Below are 7,813 nucleotides of genomic sequence, written 5' to 3' on the forward strand. Positions count from 1 at the left end.
CCCTGACCTGCCGCTTACTGGTCCAGATCCCAAAGGGGTCGATCACATCGGTGGCTTCTCCCTCAACTTGGACGTACCTTCCCAGGAAGGTCAGGACATCAGCCGCTGGAACATAGGGGTTGTACATATGAATTGTAACAACCCGACTCCTCTGTGCAGGAAGCACACACAATGGGATCGCCGACAAGATGGAGAATAGCGGCTCCCCTTCCTTCTCCTTGAAGACCTTCAGGAGCTGCTCACACTGCTTCACACTTCTGAAGGTCATATCAAAGTAACCTGCCCAGGGAAATCCTGCAGGCAGTACTTTTTTTAATTTCAAAAATATACTTTAATTCATAAAATAATTTGATGGTCTGTACAGTTGGTCATGCCATACATAAGTAACCATTTACATACATAGATCGAAATTTATCATTGTTATATACAGGTCTGTACATTTTTCAATCATATGCCCATATATTTAGCTGAGGTGTCAGCAGAGCCCAAACGACTGCATGGGCCCCCGTTCTTCTTTAGGCAGACAGATGTTTCACGGTGGTCTTTACCCACTGCGCCTTGGCAGCAGCTGCCCTAACCTTCAGCGCGTCCCTCAATACGTTCGTCCTGGACCTTGGAATGTGCCAGTCTGCAACACTCAGTCGGGATCAACTCCTTCAGCTGGAAGATCAACAGGTTTCGGACCACTCAGACAGCGTCCTTCACCGAGTTGATGATCCTCCAGGCGCAGTTGATATTCGTCTTGGTGTGCGTCCCGGGGAACAGGCCGTAGAGCACGGAGTCATGCGCCACGGCGCTGCTCGGGACGAACCTCGACAAACACCACTGCATTCCTCTCCAGACTTCCTCTGCATAGGCACATTCCAGAAGGAGGTGTGTGACAATCTCGTCCCCCCCCGCAGCCGCTTCGAGGGCAGCGTGCGGTGCGGCTGAGAGTCCGGGCGAGCACAAAGGATCTCACAGGTAGAGCCCTTCTCACCACCAGCCAAGCCATGTCTTGGTGCTTGTTGGAAAGTTCTGGCGATGAGACATTCTGCCAAATTGCTTTGACAGTCTGTTCAGGGAACCGCTCGATAGGATCAGCCCTCTCCTTTTCCCGAAGGGTCTCGAGGACACTACGTGCTGACCACTTCCTGATGGACTTGTGGTCAAAGGTGTTTTTCTTCGTAAACTTCTTCACAAAGGACAGGTGGTACGGAACGGTCCAACTACTCGGAGCATTCCGCGGCAGCGAGGCCAGGCCCATCCTTCGCAACACCGGGGACAGGTAGAACCTCAGTACATAGTGACACTTGGTGTTTGCGTACTGGGGATCCATGCACAGCTTGATGCAGTCACACACAAAGGTGGCCATCAGGGTGAGGGTGGCATTGGGTGTATTTTTTCCCCCGTTTCCCAGATCTTTGTACAGTGAGTCCCTTCGGACCCGGTCCATCTTTGAACTCCACATAAACTGGAAGATGGCCCGGGTGACTGCAGCGGCATAGGTTCTGGGAATAGACCAGACCTGTGCCACGTACAACAGCAATGACAGTGTCTCACACCTGAAGACCAGGTTTTTTTCCCACGATGGAGAGCGACCGTAGCTTCCATCTGCCCAGTTTCTGCCTCACTTTACTGATACGCTCCTCCCAAGACTTGGCGCATGCCCCAGCCCCCCCGAACCAAATAGCCAGCACCTTCAGGTGGTTGGTCCTGATGGTGAAGGGGATCGAGGATTGGTTGGTCCAGTTCCCGAAGAGCATGGCCTCGCTCTTGCCTCGGTTTACCTTGGCCCCCGAGGCCCATTCGAACTGGTCACAAATGCACATGAGTCTGCGCACGGACAGCGGATCCGAGCAGAAAACGGCGACGTCATCCATGTACAGGGAGGCCTTAACCAGCAGGCCCCAGCTGCCAGGAATACTCACCCCTCTCAGGCTCGCATCCTTCCTGATGGACTCGGCTAATGGCTCGATGCAGCACACTAACAAGGCAGGAGAGAGAGGGCAGCCCTGCCTGACTCCAGATCTTACAGGGAAGCTGTCTGATTCCCACCAGTTGATTGAGACTGCACTGACAATGTTGGTGCAGAGCAGTCTGATCCAATTGCAGATTCCCTCCCCAAAGCCCATTTTGGAGAGAACATCTCTCATATACCTGTGTAATATCCTGTCAAAGGCTTTCTCCTGGTCCAGGCTGATCAGGCAGGCGTCCAACCCTCTGTCCTGCACATAGGCGATCGTATCCCTGAGGAGTGCGAGACTCTCAGCGATCTTCCTGCCCGGTACAACACAGGTTTGGTCAGGGTGAATAACCGACCCCAGAGCAGACCTGACCCAGCTGGCGATTACCTTTGACAGGATTTTGTAATCCGCATTCAACAGTGTGATTGGTCTCCAATTTTTGAGTTCCTCCCTCTCCCCCTTCCACTTGTAGATGAGGGTGATGATGCCTTTCCTCATGGATTCACTCATGGTACCTGTCTGAAGCATACTGACATACACCTCCAGCAGGTCCTGGCCAATCAAGTCCCACAGAGAGGAATAGAGCTCGACCGGTAAGCCGTCGCTTCCAGGAGATTTATTTTTTTCGAAGGACTCGAGGGCCTTGGTCAGCTCGTCCAGAGATAGCGGCTGGTCCAGCCTCTTGCATGTTCTGTCGTCTAAGACCTCCGTGATAGAGGACAGGAATGACTGGGAGGCCGCACTGTCGGTCGGCTTCGCGTCATACAGACTGGCATAGAAGGATTTACTGATCCTCATGATGCCAGCCTGAGATGACGTTGTCGAGCCGTCTTCTTCCTTCAGGCTGCTGAGCACAGAGCTCTCTTTGTGCACCTTCTGGAAGAAGAAACGTGAGTACATCTCGTCCTGCTCCACCGAGCGGACCCTGGACCGGAAGATTATCTTGGAGGCCTCCGAGGCAAAGAGCGAGGCTTGCTGGCCCTTCACCTCCATGAGGTCCTCCGTGACATCGACCCCCCATCGTCTACAGCAGGAGCAGGTTCTGCATACTTTTCTGGAGCTGGGACAATTTCCCCCACCTCTCTCTCACCTTCTGAACACCTTTGAGGATGAAGAACCTCTTGATGTTCCCTTTTACCATTTCCCACCAGTCCACTGGGGACTCAAAGAGGGGCTTCACGGTTCTCCAACCTGCGTAGTCCCTCTTGAGCTCCTCAACATTTCACGGGGTCACCAGCTATGTGTTCAGCTTCCACGTTACCTTATCTGCCCACTGCTCATCCTGTAGGTGACAGTCAGCCAGCAGGAGGCAGTGGTCAGAGAAGAACACTGGTTTGACGTCGGTGGATCTGACCGAGAGCGTTCGGGACACAAACAGGTAATCTATCCTTGAGCGGATAGACCCGTCTGCCCATGACCAGGTGTATCTACGCTGCACTCCGTCTGCAGGGGTGCTGAAGACATCGTGCAGCTTGGCATCTTTTACCGTGTCCATCAGGGCTCTGGGCATGGCATCCAGTTTACTGTCCTCCCCGCTGGATCGTCCATCTGCATCAATGATACAGTTGAAGTCTCCGGCCAGAATGACCGGCCTGGACGTAGCCAGCAACAGTGGAAGCTGCTGCAGGACGGCCAACCGTTCCCTTTTACCCACTGGGGCGTACACATTGATCAGTCTCAGGGGAGCATTCCTGTACATGATGTCGGTGACGAGGAGGCGCCCGCCCACCACCTCCTTAACCTCGGAGATTGTGAAGTTGCCTCCTCGCAACAGGATACCCAGGCCGGAGGCGCAGCTATCGTTACCCCCCGACCAAACTGATGGCTCATGGGCCCACAAGCTCGACCATCTCCTGTAGCTGCTGAGGTGCGGTATCCCACACTCCTGCAGAAACAGGAGGTTGGCTTTAACGCTGGCCAGGAAGGCCATCGTAGAAACACATCGCGTAGCTGATTTGATGCTACGCACATTGATGCTGGCAATTTTAAACCCCATTTTAACAGTCTACAAGGTTAACAGTGTCCATTTGCTGCTGGTCTTGTCCCTCTGGGGTAGCTGTGTGCATCCCCATGGTGACAGCAAACTGCTGGACCTTCCCAGGGCTGAGGTAGCTGTCCGGCTCCTCGCTGGAGCCATTTCCCCACTCTGGTGTCTTCGTGTCGGGCCCAGGGTCCGCACCGTCCAGTTCTCTATCTGACAGTGGGGCTGTCACAGGACCGCTGCTCCCAGTTACCTGGAGCTGTGGCCGGTGGGTACCTCTTGATTCTCACCAGGTAGGGGGAGGCGTTTACCCATCCCCTCAGAGGGATCGTCTTTTCCTGCTTGGGTGGTGTTACCCTCCTTTTTCCTCATGGCGCTCTGTCTCTTCCTCTGGTGGCGACCCTCCTTGCGCCCGTCCTCACCGTCGGAAGAGCTGCCTGTACCCTTGTCGTGTCAGTGTCACTTCCCCCTTCGCTGGGTGGCTTTGGGGCCCTTGAGAGGTTTCCTCTTACTGTTTTTGACTGTAATCCAATCCTCTGCTTCCTTTGATCCCTCCTCTTCCATTTCCTCCGTCTGTCTTGAAGGAGCTTGGATCGGCTGCTGCATCTCCCCGCTGTCTGCCGTCTGCTCCGCTCCAGCCTCCAGACACCGTTCCCCTGCTGTTTTGTGGTACCGTGCTGGTCCTAGTCAGTCCACGGCTCGTGTTGCCACCTCCGGCCATCTGTGCGTAGGTGGCGGCTCCTCGTCTTGGGCAGGCCTTGTACATGTGGCCCGCCTCTCCGCACAGATTACAGTTCTTGGCCTCCTTACATTCCTTGGTTGGGTGGCCTTCCTGCTTTCAGTTTCGGCAGATGGTCACCTTACAATCCGCCGCCATGTGGCCTGACCTCCCGCAGGTTCGGCACATTTTCGGCTGCCCTGTGTATGTCAGGTAACCTCTGCTCCCTCCGATGGCAAAGCTGGGGGGTGGGTGGAGGATGTTCCCATTGGCATCGATCCTCAGGGTTACCCTGACCTGTCATTTGCTGGTCCAGATCCCGAAAGGATCGACCAGATCGGTGCTCTCACCCTCGACCTGGACGTATCTTCTCAAGAAGGTCAGGACATCTGCTGCTGGGACGTTAGGGTTGTACATCTGGATTGTTACCACCCGACTCCTCTGTGCAGGGAGCACACACAACGGGACTGCTGACAAGATGGAGAACAGAGGTAGAACCTCAGTACATAGTGACACTTGGTGTCTGCGTACCGGAGATCCACGCACAGCTTGATGCAGCCACACACAAAGGTGGTCATTGGGTGTATTTTCTCCCCCTTTGCCCAGAGACGCGGCTATTGTTACCCGCCAACCCCCTCACCGACCAAACTGACGGCCCATGGAAGGATGGTGTAAGACGTGCAGCATATCTGTCGACTGAGGTGAAACTGAATTGAAGATGCGTGGTATATAGAAAGCTGTGTGAAGCACAGAGATGAGCGCCCTCTGCTGATGAATCTGCTTTTTGTTTGTAAACCAGGGGAGAGCGCGAACGCAGTCCCCCACTACCACAAATTTTGCAGTCGAGTATCCCGCATTTGAGGACATCGCAGGCGTCAGCACACCCGAAGTGCAATGGGATAGCCTCGTCCTGGGAGAACCACCTTTTTTTTTAATTTCAAAAATATACTTTATTCATAAAATATGCATAGAATAATTTGATACACTGTACATTAGGTGATTCCATTCATATTTCCACATTTACATACACAGCTCCGAATTATCATTATTCCATACAGCTCTGTGCATCTCTCACTCATGTATTGAGCTGAGGCGTCAGCAGAGCCCAAATGACTGCATGGGCCCCCCGCTTTTCTTTAGACAGGCACATGTTAATGGTGGTCTTTCCCCACCGCGCCTTGGCGGCAACTGCCCCAAGCTTCAGCGCGTCCCTCAACACGTAGTCCTGGACCTTGGAATGTGCCAGTCTGCAACACTCAGTCGGGGTCAACTCCTTCAGCTGGAAGATCAACAGGTTTCGGACCACCCAGAGAGCGTCCTTCACCGAGTTGATGATCCTCCAGGCGCAGTTGATGTTCGTCTCGGTGTGCGTCCCGGGGAACAGGCCGTAGAGCACGGAGTCCCGCGTCACGGCGCTGCTCGGGACGAACCTCGACAAACGCCACTGCATTCCTCTCCAGACTTCCTCTGCATAGGCACATTCCAGAAGGAGGTGTGTGACAGTCTCGTCCCCTCCGCAGCCGCTTCGAGGGCAGCGTGCGGTGCGGCTGAGAGTCCGGGCGTGCATAAACGATCTCACAGGTAGAGCCCTTCTCACCACCAGCCAAGCCATGTCTTGGTGCTTGTTGGAAAGTTCTGGCGATGAGGCATTCTGCCAAATTGCTTTGACAGTCTGCTCAGGGAACCACTCAACAGGATCCGCCCTCTCCTTTTCCCGAAGGGTCTCGAGGACGCTACGTGCTGACCACTTCCTGATGGACTTGTGGTCAAAGGTGTTTTTCTTCAGAAATTTCTCCACGAAGGACAGGTGGTACGGAACGGTCCAACTACTCGGAGCGTTCCGCGGCAGCGAGGCCAGGCCCATCCTTCGCAACACCGGGGACAGGTAGAACCTCAGTACGTAGTGACACTTGGTGTTTGCGTACCGGGGATCCACACACAGCTTGATGCAGCCACACACAAAGGTGGCCATCAGGGTGAGGGTGGCATTGGGTGTATTTTTTCCCCCGTTGCCCAGATCTTTGTATAGTGAGTCCCTTCGGACCCGGTCCATCTTTGAACTCCATATGAACTGGAAGATGGCCCGGGTGACTGCAGCGGCGCAGGTTCTGGGAATAGGCCAGACCTGTGCCACGTACAACAGCAATGACAGTGCCTCACACCTGATGACCAGGTTTTTTCCCGTGATGGAGAGCGACCGTAGCCTCCATCTGCCCAGTTTCTGCCTCACTTTACTGATACGCTCCTCCCAAGACTTGGCGCACGCCCCAGCCCCCCCGAACCAAATACCCAGCACCTTCAGGTGGTCGGTCCTGACGGTGAAGGGGATCGAGGATTGGTCGGCCCAGTTCCCGAAGAGCATGGCCTCGCTCTTGCCTCGGTTTACCTTGGCCCCCGAGGCCCATTCGAACTGGTCACAAATGCACATGAGTCTGCGCACGGACAGCGGATCCGAGCAGAAAACGGCGACGTCATCCATGTACAGGGAGGCCTTAACCTGCAGGCCCCCGCTGCCCGGAATAGTCACCCCTCTCAGGCTCGCATCCTTCCTGATGGACTCGGCAAATGGCTCTATGCAGCACACAAACAAGGCAGGAGAGAGAGGGCAGCCCTGCCTGACTCCAGATCTGACTGGGAAGCTATCTGATTCCCACCCATTGATTGAGACTGCACTGACGATGTTGGTGTAGAGCAGTCTGATCCAATTGCAGATTCCCTCCCCAAAGCCCATTTTGGAGAGAACATCTCTCATATACATGTGTGATATCCTGTCAAAGGCTTTCTCCTGGTCCAGGCTGATCAGGCAGGCGTCCAACCCTCTGTCCTGCACGTAGGCGATCGTATCCCTGAGGAGTGCGAGACTCTCAGCGATCTTCCTGCCTGGCACAGCACAGGTTTGGTCAGGGTGAATCACCGACCCCAGAGCAGACCTGACCCGGTTGGCAATTACCTTTGACAGGATTTTGTAATCTGCATTCAACAGTGTGATCGGTCTCCAATTTTTGAGTTCCTCCCTCTCCCCCTTCCGCTTATAGATGAGGGTGATGATGCCTTTCCTCATGGATTCGCTCATGGTACCTGCCCGAAGCATACTGACATACACCTCCAGCAGCCAATCAAGTCCCACAGAGCGGAATAGAGCTCGACCGGTAAGCCATCGCTTCCGGG

The 7,813-nt window shown here is 54.5% G+C and overlaps 1 pseudogene; it reads right to left on the minus strand.

Moving 5' to 3' along the window:
• Positions 1–5,441: 5,441 nt before the first annotated feature.
• LOC132833017 (U1 spliceosomal RNA) lies at positions 5,442–5,579 on the minus strand (annotated as a pseudogene).
• Positions 5,580–7,813: the final 2,234 nt, after the last annotated feature.

The sequence above is a fragment of the Hemiscyllium ocellatum genome, chromosome 35 (assembly GCF_020745735.1).
Source record: "Hemiscyllium ocellatum isolate sHemOce1 chromosome 35, sHemOce1.pat.X.cur, whole genome shotgun sequence".
Classification (NCBI taxonomy): domain Eukaryota; kingdom Metazoa; phylum Chordata; class Chondrichthyes; order Orectolobiformes; family Hemiscylliidae; genus Hemiscyllium; species Hemiscyllium ocellatum.